This window comes from Engystomops pustulosus, chromosome 1 (genome assembly GCF_040894005.1).
Source record: "Engystomops pustulosus chromosome 1, aEngPut4.maternal, whole genome shotgun sequence".
NCBI lineage: Eukaryota > Metazoa > Chordata > Amphibia > Anura > Leptodactylidae > Engystomops > Engystomops pustulosus.
The window spans coordinates 197,338,650-197,353,991 of NC_092411.1; the positions used below are offsets into that span (position 1 = coordinate 197,338,650).

General features: G+C 39.9%; 1 protein-coding gene across 1 annotated transcript in view; it reads right to left on the bottom strand.

The window, feature by feature from the left end:
* Positions 1–14,917, bottom strand: part of GPRIN3 (GPRIN family member 3) — a 94,792-nt gene extending 79,875 nt beyond the window's left edge. The window contains exon 1 of the mRNA XM_072117702.1: positions 14,622–14,917. The gene's annotated coding sequence lies outside the window, so the exon portion shown is untranslated. The remainder of the gene's footprint in view (positions 1–14,621) is intronic.
* Positions 14,918–15,342: the final 425 nt, after the last annotated feature.

A 15,342-nucleotide genomic window follows, 5' to 3' on the forward strand; every position in this document is an offset into this window, starting at 1 on the left:
CAATACAAGTTAAATTTGTATGTAAGTCGGAACGATATACTTTATAATTGTAACCTCAGGCAAATTTTTTTGGTCTCTGTGACAATTGGATTTTAAAAATGTTGGATTGTCATCAGAACCAGGACTAACACTACAGTCATGGCCAAAAGTTTTGAGAATGATACAAATGTCAATTTTTACAAAGTCTACTGCATCAGATTTTATAATGGCAATTTGCATATACTCCAGAATGTTATAAAGAGTGATCAGCTTAACAGCAATTAATTGCAAAGTCAATATTTGTATAGAAACACATTGCAACTTCATTGCAGGCCAGCCTTAAAAGGAGTAGCTAACATTGTTTCAGTGATTGCTCCATTAACACAGGTGTGGGTGTTGATGAGGACAGTGCTAGAGATCAATCTGTCATGATTATGTAAGAATCACACCACTGGACACTTTAAAAGGAGGCTGGTGCTTGGCATCATTGCTTCTCTTCTGTTAACCATGGTTATCTCTAAAGAAACACATACAGTCATCATTGCACTACACAAAACTGGCCTAACAGGGAAGAGTATCACAGCTAGAAAGATTGCACCTCAGTCAACAATCTATCGCATCATCAAGGAATTCAAGGAGAGAGGTTCCATTGTTGCCAAAAAGGCTACATGGCACCCAAGAAGGACCAGCAAGCGCCAAGACCATCTCTTAAAGGTGTTTCAGCTTCGGGATCGGGTTACCAGCAGTGCAGAGCTTGCTTAGGAATGGCAGCAGGCAGGTATGAGTGCATATGCATGCACTGTGAGGTGGAGACTCTTGGAGCAAGGCCTCGTGTCAAGGAGGGCAGCAAAGAAGCCACTTCTCTCCAGAAAAAACATCAGGGATAGACTGATATTCTGCAAAAGGTACAGGGAGTGGACTGCTGAGGACTGGGGTAAAGTCATTTTCTCTGATGAATCCCCTTTCCGATTGTTTGGATCATCTGGAAAACCGCTTGTTGGGAGAAGACAGGGTGAGCGATACCACCAGTTTTGTCTCATGCCAACTGTAAAGCATCCTGCAACCATTTATTTGTGGAGTTGCTTCTCAGCTAAGGGAATTGGCTCTTTCACAGTCTTGCCTAAAAACACATCCATGAATAAAGAATGGTACCAGAATGTCCTCCAAGAGCAACTTCTCCCAACTGACCAAGAGCAGTTTGGTGATCAACAATGCCTTTTCTAGCATGATGGAGCACCTTGCCACAAAGCAAAAGTGATAACTAAATGGCTCAGGGAACAAAACATAGAGATTTTGGGTCCATGGCCTGGAAACTCCCCAGATCTTAATCCCATTGAGAACTTGTGGTCAATCATCAAGAGACGGGTGGACAAACAAAAACCAACAAATTGTGACAAAATGCAAGCACTGATTATGCAAAACAGAATGGACTGCTGATTGAGAGCTGCCAGGGAGAATTGCAGAGGTCCTGAAGAAGAAGGGTCAACAATGCAAATATTAACTTGCTGCATTAACTAATTCTAACTGTCAATAAAAGCTTTTTTTACTCATAATATGATTGCACTTGTATTTCTGTATGTGATAAAAACATCTGTCAAACACACATAAAAACCAGAGGGCAACAGATCATGTGAAGATATAATATTTGTGTCATTCTCAAAACTTATGGCAATGACTCTACTTTGATGCGGCTGCTGCTGATGTCATAGTATGCGCCGGCCTGAAGATAACATGGCCACATCTGTTATCGAAGACAGAAGAGGAGCCACGGGGAAGACAGAAGATGAGCCGCGGGGAAGACAGAAGAGGAGCTACAGGGAAGGCAGAAGAGGAGCCGCAGGGAAGGCAGAAGAGGAGCCGCAGGGAAGACAGAAGACAAAGAAGACTTTTTCTCCATAACCTTAGCCTCTACAGGCTTAAACAGCTGTTACAACAGGATCCCGGATATCGCATTCTACCAGGATCCCGTGGTGATCTTTCAGGCTCAGCTTCTGAGCCTGCGCAATCACCATGACGTAACTGTACATCAATGTGCAGGAACTACCTGCATCCTAAGATGCTTTAAAGACTTTTAAAGCAGTTAAATTAAATTTAATTCACCTGGGTTCAAAATGCTCACTGCACTGTACAGTTTCCAAATTGAGGTCACTCTCAGAGTATTTCACTGTACTGGCAAGTCAGAGGTTCTGCAAAAGTGGCATGGCATCAAGAAAGCTATCTGTAATCAACAGGCCTAATAAGGTTTTTCCATTCTGTGTCCTGCTGTCTGCACAATGAATGATTTACATGCACATATATGACATTGAGTGGGTTATCCTGGTTAGACGATTGTCATGTGTGGGTAGAGTACTGCAAGGCTGAGAAAATAGGAAGTGTAATTTGGCTTTGAGTGCAGAATTTTCTCAAACTGATTTTGGACCATGTCACATCTGCAAAACCCCTAAGACTCTGTCCTCCCAGAGAATGACCTGATTTTGTATACTTAACCCCTCAAGGATTTTACTGAGGGGTAAAAGGAGAATTTTAATCTCCAGATGTTGCAATAATTTAATATCAAGATAAAGAGATTATGCAGACTGTGCGGAGCACATTGAGTAACAAAACTTACCCTATTTGACTTCTAGGATGATGGGAGAGATGAAGGAAATTGTAGATCAGCACTGACCACAGGATCTGAGGGGTTAAACAATCCCGATCTGTTCTCATTATGATCTGGACTGTTAAACCAAGAGCGTGGCTAATTAAGGCTTGGCTATTTATAGCCTGCGCCCGCTTAGGTACAGGTTATAGCACAACTCTGGGCAACTCGACGCCAATATATCAGGAGGCCTATATATGGTGGTACGGTCCCTTATGAAGCTGCTGGTATTGCAGGGAAGCACTGTATGTGTGATACCAACTGCTTATGCAGCGCTTCCATGCAACCGCCTTGATAACAGCAGAGGGAGGAGCTAACTAAGGACGCGGTCACACAATACTACCGGCTTGTTCTTCTTCATGCGCACAGAAGCGGTTTACAAGCAGTTGGTATCAAGCTATTGCGTCCTTCATGATTTGGATCTTCTTAATGCGCATGGAAGCGTAATATAAGCCAATGGTAGCGAGTCAGCCAAAAAGTAGAGATTGCGGTGATTTCAGGTAACTAAGGATGGGAAGCAGCTCCATATCCGGAGCCGACAGCGCACAGTGCCCCATCTGAGAAGCTGGTGGCACTGCGCAAGAACAAAACTCCAGCTTCTCAGACGAGTGCTTAAGAGGGATGGATCGAAAGAGGATTGGAAGACTAGTGAAATTGTGTTTTTTACTAATTCTGATTTTGTATTCCTGGGTTTACATGGGCAAACAAATCTATTTCTATCAACACCAGCTCATATCTTAGCTTCTAGAATCCTTATGAATATACCTATGGAATTGAAATATTGGGGTCAACTGTAAGCACATTTCAGGATTTTCAGCTTTGGGGAAGGAAAACACATCATGAATTATCCATCACAAATATACTAATATAAAAGCAGCATTGTAAAGCTCAATGGCCATGAAATACAAACCTCTGCCAGATGATCCTCTAAGGTTTGCCTTTCATTTGACTGATGTTTTATTTTTTTGTGCCTTTGTTTAACTTTCATGTAATAAATTATTTAGTCTTTCTATCTCTCTCTCTCTCTTACTTTCTCACAGTGTACACTCTGTATTGATACTATAAATATATGTATACAAAGAATTTTACACTTTATTAAATGAAACACACAAAATCCAGAGCATCTTCTCCTAAAACAATTTTAGGTTATGGAAGCTGTTCCTGTAAGTCTTGTTTTAATACTGATTTAACCATAAGGAAAAGGTTTGGATATGATTGACACAGATCATTTGTCAGTTTCTAACCCCCCCCCCCCCCCCCAAGCTCCTATAAAGGAAGATTTTTCTCTGAAATCACCAGCCTGGGTGCCAAACGTTTATTTCTCAGATGTTAAATTCCTTTCTAGAGTGAGCTGAAGCTACTAATTGAAATCATACAGGCTTCCAGCAGCTTTTAGCCACTCTGCTGTCAATACCTTATGGTTCCCACTGAACCATATAGATTTCAAGCAACAACCAAAACCTCACAGGATTTTTCTACTGTGTTAATACAAGAACCAGACCTTGATTCTTTTATCTACAGGTTAAAGTAGAATTCAGTCATCTATAAAAAAAAACGCATCTCGAATTGCAATATAAATGACAAATCACAAATGACAGATTGCTAACAAATTACTGTAAACCTGGTATTTAATGCAAATCTACCACATGGATGCAGTGCTAAATCAAGCACACTTACATACTGGCATGTGCCTCCTTAAATGGGATCCGTTATTTATTTTTTTTTTTTTTGCTTCTAATAGCTTCGTTTTTATGAAAAGTGCCTTTTAAAATAATGCAAATAAGCCTCAGGGGCTCCTATGTGTTTCAGAGAACTAGTTGTGGTGGGTGTGGAGGCATGCAGAAATACTGAATGGAGTCATGAATAAATAGCAGTCAACAGAAGGGGCTTCTATGATGTAGCCAGGAGCCACTGAGGCTTACTTAAAGGGAACCTGTCACCAGAGGGCACAGTTTCACTGGTGACAGGCTGCAATAGCCATTGCTTAGTACATTACATAACTGTTAGTTTCAGATCTCTGCTCTTCTCCGTTCTTGAAATATCCCCTGATAAAGCTTACCTGCTCATGTCTCTTTCCAAATCTAACATTTGTTGGTTAATTAGCATAACGCTAGTAAATATTTTATTCCTAACTGCGCGTGTGCACCCTCTCCGCACCTTCCAGCTTGCCAGAGCTCAGGTACGCAAACTCACTACATATTTAACTGCTCTTATGTGCACTTCTCTCCCATCCATCCAGCAGGCAGAATGTCTTATAGACAGAGATCGACTGCCTAAACCGAAATCGGTCCGAGAAAACCTCCCTATAGACGTTATTGCTAGTCTCCATTATTAGCATGTGGAGGAGGCTTTGATGTTTCATTCTAGAAAGTCTAACAATTTACAAGATCAATATGCCATTGCCATTTATGCAGACCTGTCCTAAGCAATGCTGCCAGCAAGGAAAAAGTTCACCCCCACCATGTCTTTCAGAAGCAACAAAATTCCATTTTAATGGGGCTTTACGAATAAGCTTTTAATCCATAGAGATGGAGTTACACATTTGTTTCTGAGGCCTGAAGATGGAGCACCAATGGTTAAATTGTAGGGCTTAAAGATCGAGGATGCATCCAAAAGGAAAAAAAACTCCAGCACATAGATTGGAATCTGTATAAAATAGGAGCTTTATTTCATCCACATAAAAATCCAGACATCACAATCCTAGACACAGCAAAAAAATGACGTGTTTCGTCCATGGCCAAGTCCGGTAGAACGAAACGCGTCGTTTTTTTGCTGTGTCCATGATCGTGATGTCTGCATTTTTATGTGGATGAAATAAAGCTACTATTTTATACGGATTCCCATCGATGTGCTGGAGTTTTTTTCCTTGTGTATGCAGTTGAACCGATGGACTTCAGATTACTTCTCAGTGCACTGGGAAACCAAGAGCTTTGTGGGTGAGCTGGACTCTATGTTTTTTGTTGAAGAGGGAGGATGCTTCACTAAATGCACACACAGGTGTCCACCTGTGATCTGGAAGGACTGACAAGTAGCTTAACTGGTTGCTCCGTAGCCTAAATATTGCTACCAAGATGGACCAAGGAGACTTTCAGGTTAACTTTGATTCCCCAGGATTTGTGCATGTTATTACACTCTTGCAATGATGTTTTTATGTACCACTACCTTTTTCTGCTGTTTTTCTTCATGGTGGAGGAAGAAGGAGCCAAATATCTCAGCCTTCACTACACTGGTTCTTCTTATAACTATGGTTTCTTATAAATATGGTTGTTCTTTGCCACAGGCTAGCTTGTCACCAAATCCATATCATGGAGATATATATATATATATATATATCCATACCATCCTTTAGTATCAACATTACCCTAATGTACATATGACTAATGCCTCAGAAAAAAAGGTGGGGTGCTATTCTAATAGCCTTTAGAGATTGTGTGGGTGTTCAGGTATAGAATATTTTGTGTGATGAGATGGGGAGATATCTTGCTCTGGTATGTACAATAAATTATATTCCATTCATACTAGTTAACTATTATACCCCTAACAAGGTGTAATCTGTTTTCTAAACAAAGTCGTTAAAAAAGATAGGAAAATTCAGAAGGGAATCTTTGCTAGTGTTCGGCGACTTTAGCAAACCCTTCCTTAGACACGACAAGCAGAAGCAGGATATCTTCACCATCACCATCGTCTTGGGAATTCACATTTTATTCACATACACACAAATATTTTACTAGAATAGTTTTATGATTAGCTGACAAATAGTCTCTAATCCACGTAGAAGATGCTAGCATAGAGACAACATCATGATCAGACCACTCTCCCATTTTTACCACCTTGTCATTATCCTATAACCTCCTGTCGGAAAGGTTCTGGAGAAACACTCCATTCATTTATTGTCTTACCACTAACAAGGAAATAATTTCAGTATTTCACTATTTTCCGCTACGGCATTAAACGCTAAATTTTGATAGATCAGACATTTTCGGATGTGGCGATACCTAACATGTTTATGATTTGTACTGTTTATTTATATTTATAAGAGTTCTAGGGAAAGGGGGGTGATTTGAATTTTTAGTTTTTTAATATAATTTCAAATATATATATATATATATATTTTAAAATATTTTTCAGATACCCTATGGTACTTTAACCATAGGTTGTCTGATTGATCCTACCATATACTGCCATAGGGTAGTATGGCAGTATATGGGGATTTATATGACCAACTTGTATGGAGAGGGCTTAGTATACGCGTTTTCAACATTATCCAAGTTTGGCTTCCAGGGTCCAATTAAGAAGGCCATCCAGGCTCTTTACGTAGCGTTCTTGGTGAGAGTTATGGCTAACACAGTAATGTCAGATCCTTTTAGAATCACCAACGGGACCCACTAGTGTCCATTCTCCCCACTTTTTGTGATGGTGATGGGCCCCTGGCTGAAATGGTGCATATTGACCCAGACGTTAGGGGGTTATGACAAGACAGGGGCCAACAACGTGATCCTAGCATTCACATCAGTTGGGACTTCATTGAGAGCAACACAAGCAACATTGAAAGAATTTGGCAGTGTCCTACTACAAGGTGAATGAAAGTAAATCTTCGATCCTAGGCATACATATCCTGTCTCATCTGAGGAGTTAATGGGACAATTTCCATTCCAATGGGTGAGGGAATTTATTCCGTACCTGGGTATACAACTCTGCAGCCCTATTAACAAATTAGCAAGAGTAAATTTCACAATGCTTACTCCAGATCTTCAGAGGAATTTGTATCAAAACAGGAGCTGTCATGGTTGGGGCATAAGCTATTCTATAAAATGTTAATTCTACCTGAGATCCTCTACCTCTTTCACATACTAGTGATACCTATCCCTACAGCTTTTATAATCAAGCAGCAAAGGCAGAATTTAGCGTTCATTTAGAACCATCACAAACTTAGAGTGGTTGCATCTACCCTGTAGTTAGGGATTGGGGGAACCTAGGCGTTCCAAATTTGCATAATTACCATAGAGCCATAATCGCCCAATTTCTTAGAGTGGTGCGGATGGTTATGTGTATGTGCAAGCTGCACAAACTAAACAAGACATCAGTAAGGCCCGACTTCTGTTGTCAAATTTGCTTTCACAGTCAGGAGCAAAATCAAAGTTTGACACTGGTCTCTGCACCATTGTCCAAAAGAACACAGATGTTGCAATAAGCCCATTGGTGAAATGGCTGGAGGAAATAGGGAGCCAAATTTCTGTTAGAGATTGGTATTTCTATTAGTCGAACGCCAACTTCTAACGCCAACAAGTTAGAAGTACACTATAAAATTAGCACCAGATGGTACCTTATTCCTTCAATAATAGTAAGAATTTATCCTGACTCCTTTGATAAATGTTGGAGAAATTGTTCCCAAAGTAGATCTTTATTACACATCTTTTGGAGCAGTCCGAACATCTCCCAATTCCAAAATGAGGTCTTCCACATTTGTTCTCAAATAATCTTTACAGAGTTACTGTAGCTTTGAGTCTTGTAGGTGGGTATACACACAATTCCAACAAAATACAGAAAACTGATAGGTCACATATTTATGACTTATAAACTTCTGATAGCTAGAAAATGGAAGTGCCCCCCCCCCCCACTTTGGGGCTACTAAAAAACATTTGTGCTGAAAATTGCGCTTTTGAGCGATTGATTCCTTTGCGTAAAAATATTCTCTCCTCCTTACATATGTGGAATGCATGGATCATCCTAAACCCAACCCTTTCCCAGATGGTAAAAGTATTATCTGCATAATACCCAAGTACAATGAAGAAGTTCTTTATACATATATATTGTCCTCTAACATGCGTTCATGTCAGCTCAGTCCATGCTAACAACACTGCATAGCAGGCCTGTGTACATTCTTTCTTATGATTTATTTTCTATGTTTGATACTCTTCACAACAGTTATTGATCGGGTTAAGAAGTACTTAACTCTATGTCACCTTTTTCCTACCTATGTTAGCTTGTTCCACTAATTTATGTGTTTCACCACTGTGGGCCGTGATATAGCAATGTGACTAATTATGTAATACTTGACTTATGTTATGAAAATTTTTAATTCAAAAACTTAATACATGAAAAAAGGAGTAAAAAGAAAGAATGGTTCCTGTTTCAGGAGGCACATGCCAGCATGTAAACGTGCTTGGTTTAGAACACTGCATCCATGAGGTAGATTAGGTAGATACTTTTACAATGTCTGGTGGTCACTTTGCATTAGAAACAAAATTACACATATGTGTAATGCTGTTTTGTGCTCTTCCACTGTTAAATAACTAACAGAGAACAGAAAAAAACATGAGATGACTGTCAATCCTCCTCGGTCTGGGGCACCATGCTCCATGATACTGTGCATGAAGTGTCGCACAAATCATATATACATTGGGGAAGGATAAAAACTTCAGGGCAGGATGAATTCTAACAGACACACCATAAGTGAGGGGATGGACACTGTGGGAAAACACTTTTCTGGACCAGGCCACAGCAAGAAGGATTTAAAGGTCCTAATACTGAAAGGTGACTTTAAGGACAACAGAGAAAGGAAAACCTGGGAGTTCAAGCTGATGATGACCTTCCAGTCACAGTCACTCCATATTGCACCTGGGTTTATGGCTAATTACATGGACTCACTTCAATCCCCACAAGAGACTAACTCCAGACCCCTGCCATCCTAGCCCCCCCCCCTGCCCATCACCCTTCTCAGTGTAACATAACCTCCACTTTTATTGCCCCAGCTTATCTTAATTGAGTCTCACCAGACGAGAACAGGCATGGAGCCCCAGACCGAGGAGGATTTTCAGTCATCTCATGTTTTTTTCTGTTCTCTGTTAGTTTTTTAACAGTGGAAGAGCACAAAACAACACATGTACTAGTTATCTTGTTGTAACATCCCTCAAATGTTGTGTTTTTCTCTCAGTGCTTCATTTGTATGCATGCCTGAAGAAGGGGCCTGTGTGCCCTGAAAGCTTGCACCAAATATAATTTTTCTAGTTAGCCAATGAAGGTATCATTCCTTAAGCACTTTTGTAGTTTTTACACAAAAGTATTCACATCAGATTTTTTATTTCTCCTGGCTAACACAGTACGTCAACAATTTTCTCTACATACTCGTCTCGTGAGGTATGGATGATTCAGGAATTCTGACCTAGACCTGGGATCACTGTCTCAAACACACTACCCCGTCGTGGATTAAAATCCTACAGGGCACTCAGGTTCCCACGGCTCATGATTTTCTGAAAAGGTGAATTGACAACAGCACAGCACTGAGGGGAGGAGTCAGTTGAACATGTACCAAAAGAAAACATAGGTTGTGGTTGGGTATTTCAATATGATAATGACTCGAAACACACAGCCACAACATATGGTTCCATAAGAATTTTTTAAGTCTTTCAGTTGTCTAGACAGTCTCTAAACCTCCACCAAATTGAAAATCTTTCGAGGAAGCTGAAACTTAATGTTGCCCAGCAACATCCCCCAAAAACCTGAAAGATCTGGAGAAGACCTGCATGGAGCAGTGGGCCAAAATCCCTACTGAAAGTGTGTTCTAACTTAGTCAAGAACTACAGGAAATGTCTGACTTCTGTATTTGCAAACAAAGGTTTCTGTACCAAATATTAAAGGATATGTACCACCTGGATGAAGGATTGTAAACCGAACACATTGGTATATTGGAGTGTCCCCACTTTGACAGGATCTGCTCTTCTTTTAGCTTCTTATGCTTTAGTTTTTGAGAAAAAAAAGGCTTTAAAATTAGGCAAGTATGCCTGAGGGTCTCCAGGCTCAATTAACATCTATGGAGCCTGAAGCCCCTCAGCCTCATTTGCATAAGTGTAAAAGCCTTTTTCTGTAAAAACAAGGGCATGAGAAATTTAAAGAAGAGCACATCCTGCAAAAGGGGGAACATGCCAATATATCAGTGTGCTTGTTTTACAATCCTTCATCCTGGTGTTAGAAGTCCTTTAAATTCTGTTTTTCTTTTGTGTCAAATACTTATTTAATGCAATAAGATGCAAATTAATTATTTATATGTATTGGTTTTATACTTATGACAAAAATTACAGACTTCTCCTTCTTTGTAGGTGCAAAAATTAGCAAAATCTACAGGTTTTCAAAAACTTTTTTTCTCCTCTGTATATTATGAGAAATACAATACATGACAGAAAAACAGACCTCTGCATAGTCTAGAAGAAGGAATATTTAAATCTAATGTAAAATCAAAAGTGCTTGATGTTATCCTGCATTGGTGCTATCTTTCCTATCAATAAATACACACTAAAAAAATTGCTACTAGATATTTACTAGAGCACACCTACAAATAACATACTAGAGAACAAAGAACTGGGGAACAAATACAATTTAAAATGTTATCCCTACCAAGGAATGCTAGGTATCTTATTTACTCAGCGCTATCCCCGCCAGGCAGGTCAAGCTGTAGTTATGTGGCTCCAGCTATGTGGCTGCCTTTTTGTGCCAGTGTCCAATAATCAAAGTATTTTGCAGAGAAAAAAGTTGTGCAGGGAAATTTTTTATTGTTCAGCAAAATTACCATGGAAATTTTCCCTCTCCAATAGTATCTCTCATGTTTCATATGCATCCCTTCTGTTATTTTCATTGTTCTACTCCTATAGCAGAACAACAATTTTAAATAAGCAGGGGCAGTGTGAACGTAACCTAAGCATCTGACTTGTGCACAGTGTAGATGTACAACAATTGAGGTATTAAAGTGTACAGCAAACATGACTAGCACGTATATTTATGTGAGCAATGTGCTGTAAATATAAAAATAGAGTACTCTGGGTACCATATTTCTAATTTTACTAATTATATCTAGTGACATTTGATGGCTTTTATTTATGCTGCATGAAGGACGATCCGTAGGTCTGAAATACACTTTCAATTAATTTTATATCAATTGTTTTAATTTTCCTCTGATTTAGGTCTGGACTACTGTTCTATAAAATAACTTGTTTGAATATTATTCCCGGTACAAACAGTTTCCATACATTGGAAGAGATTCATTAATGTGTCTCAGACTCCGACAGTGCAGAGCTTGACGCTACTAGTCTTTTGCTGCACCAGATTTATTATTGTGATAATGAATCCGAACGGTCAAGTTCTACTTTTAGACCTGCTTTTAACTGGTCTAATCGGTGTGCTACATTTTAGTGCAACCTCCTTGATTTTTTGGCGCACAGGCTAATTTCCATACAATCACACACCCCTTTCTCTGAAAGCACCCCCTGTTTCTGAGGCTTTCACTTTCTCAGATGAGTCATGAAACTGTCTAAAATCCTTCATAAATGTGTCAGAAGGCATTTTAGACCCTTTTTGCACAAAACGTCACTTTCGGGTGCATGAATTCCACCCATTTTGTAGTAAATGCAACAGTGCTTATGTGATTGTAACAGGTAGGTAATGGCCGAGCTTACTGTATACATCAATACACGTATCCCAACTAGTAAGTAACTCAACACACTTATCTTCTCCATAGTCCTGCAGGGATCTGCAATACTTTGACTGGTATGGAACCAATTATCTTCATGCTTAGGGATAGTCGAATCATAGGGGTGTCAATCAGACACACATCAAGGTTGTCTTAGAAATAAATATAAGGACTGATTTCTTAGTCACTCACAGGAAAGTGATTTCAAGCAATTCAGGTGCTTGATATACATTACACACCTGGAAGAGCTTATTTGTGATAAAGCACTACAATTAAAAATACATTACAGGGCTTCCACCTACAATGTGCAAGTCATCTTGTGGTAGACGAACCTTTAGGGCACTCCAGGTAACAGGTCCCAGGTATATCTTTCACCGAAGGGACATTATATTTCCTTTTTGCTGGCTTTTTACCGGGCTATGTCATTCTCTTTTTTTGCACATTGATTATGTCGGCAGATACATGTGAAATCTCTTTCTCCCTGTCACTTTTTAGCGTTTCAAATAATACATATGTATATAAATATAATTTAATTTCAGACATAAAAACTAGCAGCTATCATTTACTACTCCAATACCTGCCTACCTCCTGTAGGTGGAAGACTGGGAATGACAACTGAGGGAATGCTGAAACCTATTATTGGCCTATGCCATGAGAACAGTGGGGATGTGACATCCTGCAACTATATCAGTAGATAGCATCACTAAGCATGCTACACACCGGATGGAGCCAGAAGGGGAGACATCTCTGTCCAATGCATAATGGCTGTTCGGCTCCCATTCACCTTGCTCCACATTAGACAGCTGTCTGCTTCCGACTCTGTCCAGTGCAAAGCAGCACAAAGTAATGCTGCCATCAGCTGATCTATAGATATAGAAACGCCAGGACTGGAAAATTCCTTTAATTCTCTACTATTTGTAGATGTATTGTTTGTTGATCTGTTTATAAAAATGTAAATACATAATCAAAATAATATTTATCATTATAATGATAACTGTCTAGCATCTTTGATAACAAGTGATGCTGCCTTTGAAGATACAGTCCACTTCCAGTGCAGTTGATATTGCTGTCACTATGTCTGCAACATCACAATAATGTTGTGATTTCATCTGTATATTGCAAAGAGAGGAAGAGTAGACAAATACAACAAATAGTAAATAAACACAATTTATGTAATTGGGTGATTGCTATAGGGTAGCAAGCCTAATAGAGTTTTAAAGCTTTTAACTACTCAACACTTTTACTTTACTGTTGTATTTATGCAATATAATATAATATATTACCATTTGGAACAACACATAAGTAGTGGATTTGTACAGAGCTAAAAGTAACTGACAATTACAGTGAATTGTCACCTCTTTGAGGATCCATGTTCCCTGAGAAGACCACCACTCTAGAAGATCATTTTTTTAATGCAATTTTTGGTGGTTGTCTCAAAAAGGTTTTCCATTACACTCTGTAGATCAAATTCTATATATTGTATCTGTCCACAGTATCTATCACTATTATCTATGTATCTGTGTGGCTCTACTCACAAATTTAAGCCTTCAGTTGTCCAGTTGCAGACTTAATTGATTGTATATCAGTTTATAAGCATAACAAATATCTATCTCATGTGCATAATAACATAGTAGAAAAAAGTCCAGCATAATACTATGTGGCACTTATATCAATAAGAACCTATCACAGCTATTTCTATAAATAGCTGTGATACATAGTGACAAATATATGGCAGTTCGAGGAAGTTGTGCATCAAAAAGACTGTACAAGGTGAAAAAGACAGAAAGAAGTGCACCCTGGGAGTGCATCTGACGCACAACATATTGATAATCAGTAACCTAGCAACACTAACACGTTCATATATGTTCCCTTATGTATTCATATAAATTTTATATTGTATTAGAGGATCTCTGTGAAAAGCAATCCTTCACACTTTATAGGCTGCAGTCAATGAATGCAGAGGATCCTACAGCATCCCACGCTAAACAGATGACAGTTGTATATTCTATCAGTCAATTGTGTCCATAGGGAATTGACCATGCCTGATCAGCATGGGAATATAGACACATTTCTTCCACATGTGTGCCCTAGTTAGTAAGGGCTTAGCCTGTATGTTGTGCAGCACAGATGTTCCATGCAGTCAGATTCTGATTCCAGCATCCATGGACCCTCTATCACTGGCCATTAGCATTCACAGGCACATCCACACTGCAGTCAGACAAAACTGGGCACAACAGCAATGCATTAGCTCTCTCAAGTTGTACATTCCTGGCTTTGCTGCCACTTTCTATTATTAATGGCAGCACTAGCAATAGATGACACAAGGAATGCAACTACATAGTGATGCATCCAGCAAAGGTCATCATCATCCTCCTCTTTATCTCTGCCATGTAATTACACACACTAATATGTGATGCTGCATAATCCCCTGAGTCTTGTCTGGAGAGATCACAACTAGCAATCCCTGGGGAGGTAACAGGCATATCTGCAGCACACAGCTACTAATACAATGCTGGGAACAAAGGCAGCGAGTGCATCTCTTACCTTCACTGCTGCACGGAGAAGAGCCAGCATTGACCTTGCAGGGCAATTCATCATCTGCTGCTACTGTAAATGATAATCCAATAGTAAAGGAAGGGTCACCGGTGGGATCCTGGATGTCACCGGGGGGGCAGCCAGCCACAGGCAATGACAGGAATGGCCACCGCTTGCTCTGTGAGTGTGTTGTGCTTTTCCCAGCGTCTCCCCTCGTCCAGGAGGACGCGCACAGCAGCAGCAGCAGCAGCTCCACAGGGAAGCGGCTCCGGCTGTCACTGCTGCCCCGCCCCCGGTGATGCTGCAGGAGGAGGAGGCTACTACTAGCACCAGGCGAGGTAGGACCTGCACCTGTGACGTCACCATCACACTATTATCAGCATTATTTACATCATTAGTTGCTATAATGCTACTGGGTGCTGCACTGTCCTCTGCTCCAGCACTCATACTGGACTCATGGAGTGAGAGGTGTTACTTATCAGGCTAACACAGGTCTAGGTATAACACAGCTTTTTTTTTGGCTGAATTGATCAAACACATTAGGTGTTATTTATTAAAGGTTTTTTTTATTTTTTTTCCCAGAATTATGACCCACTTTCACTTTTTGCTGACCTCAGCTTTTTTTTGTTGTTGAAAAAGGGTGAGGGGTGTAGCTTATGGCTCTTGCACATGACTATGTGCAGCCCATGTAAATGTGCCATGTGGTGGCATGATCCCACAGGCTGCACAC